The following is a 319-nucleotide window of genomic DNA, read 5'->3' as shown; positions in this document are numbered from 1 at the left end:
CTTGTTTAAATGTTAGGGTTGCCATTCCTATTCTGTCCATTGATTTGTTAATTTGCACCAGTTTTATAAAAACAGCTGACACTAAAGACATTTTTTGACATTGAAACGAAACAGATCACACCATAATTTCAATTTTCATGGTAGTTGGAGACAAGATAATACATTGTTTGTATTTGTGTGGAGAAGATTTACTTAAAAATATCGACTACATTCAACATTGAATCTCATTTTAAATTCTTTTCATGACTGCAGCAGCCAACTTTTACACAAAGCCAATTCCAATGAATTTGGGACGTTGTGTCAAACATAAAAACCGAAT

Source organism: Hippocampus guttulatus, chromosome 11 (assembly GCF_054856545.1).
Source record: "Hippocampus guttulatus isolate MCC_2025c chromosome 11, RoL_Hgut_1.0, whole genome shotgun sequence".
Classification (NCBI taxonomy): Eukaryota; Metazoa; Chordata; class Actinopteri; order Syngnathiformes; family Syngnathidae; genus Hippocampus; species Hippocampus guttulatus.
The sequence above is the reverse complement of the archived record's forward strand: the minus strand, read 5'-3'. Positions refer to the sequence as shown.